This window comes from Ornithorhynchus anatinus, chromosome X1 (genome assembly GCF_004115215.2).
Source record: "Ornithorhynchus anatinus isolate Pmale09 chromosome X1, mOrnAna1.pri.v4, whole genome shotgun sequence".
NCBI lineage: Eukaryota > Metazoa > Chordata > Mammalia > Monotremata > Ornithorhynchidae > Ornithorhynchus > Ornithorhynchus anatinus.
Genome location: NC_041749.1, coordinates 76966717 through 76967433, shown reverse-complemented (window position 1 = coordinate 76967433; position 717 = coordinate 76966717). Strand labels below are relative to the sequence as shown.

General features: G+C 43.9%; 1 non-coding gene across 1 annotated transcript; it reads right to left on the bottom strand.

Moving 5' to 3' along the window:
* Positions 1 to 322: 322 nt before the first annotated feature.
* On the bottom strand, positions 323 to 460 carry LOC114806841. The gene has a single exon (XR_003754899.1). It is a non-coding gene; the product is annotated as a small nucleolar RNA SNORA7 (small nucleolar RNA).
* Between the last annotated feature and the right edge of the window lie 257 nt (positions 461 to 717).

Below are 717 nucleotides of genomic sequence, written 5' to 3'. Positions count from 1 at the left end.
TCAGCAATAAAGAGAGACAATCCCTGCCCACAACAGGCTCTACCAACCTGGTATTTTGTTTGAGATAGTCAAATAAGTGTCAGTGGACAGCTTTGGTTCTTGTCTTATGCTGTTGAGTCACCTCAGACCCATAGAGATGCCATGGACACATCCTTCCCAGAATGCCCCACCTCCATCTGCAATTGTTCTGGTAGTGTAGCCATAGAATTTTCTTGGTAAAAATACAGAAGTGGTTTACCACGGCCTCCTTCCACACAGGAAACTTGAGTTTCTGCCCTTGACTCTCCCCTGTGCTGCTGTTGCTGAGCACAGGTGAGTTTTGATGTGTAGCAGATTGCCTTCCACTCACTAGCCACTGGCCAAGCTAGGAATGGAATGGATATGCCTCTGTTTCATTCTCCCTCCTGTAGTTGAGACTGGCAGAGTACTAGGAACTCTCCAGGTGCAAACCTGAGAGGGGATCTTTGGTTCAGATACACTTAGTGCTGATGGGAGAAGGAAATAACTTTATTTGGCAGGAAAAAAGAATATTCTGATGTCTGGGAATCATTTCATTTCACTGTCAGTTTTTTGGTTTGTAATGTGTACAAACATCTCTGTGTAAGTGTTTCTTTTGAGATGGAGACACAGCAAAAACCCTTTTCATTGGGATGCATTTCAAGCCCTGATATTGTTTTACCCTCAATAAAGGCCACCTTCTCTCCATCTTCTCAAGAT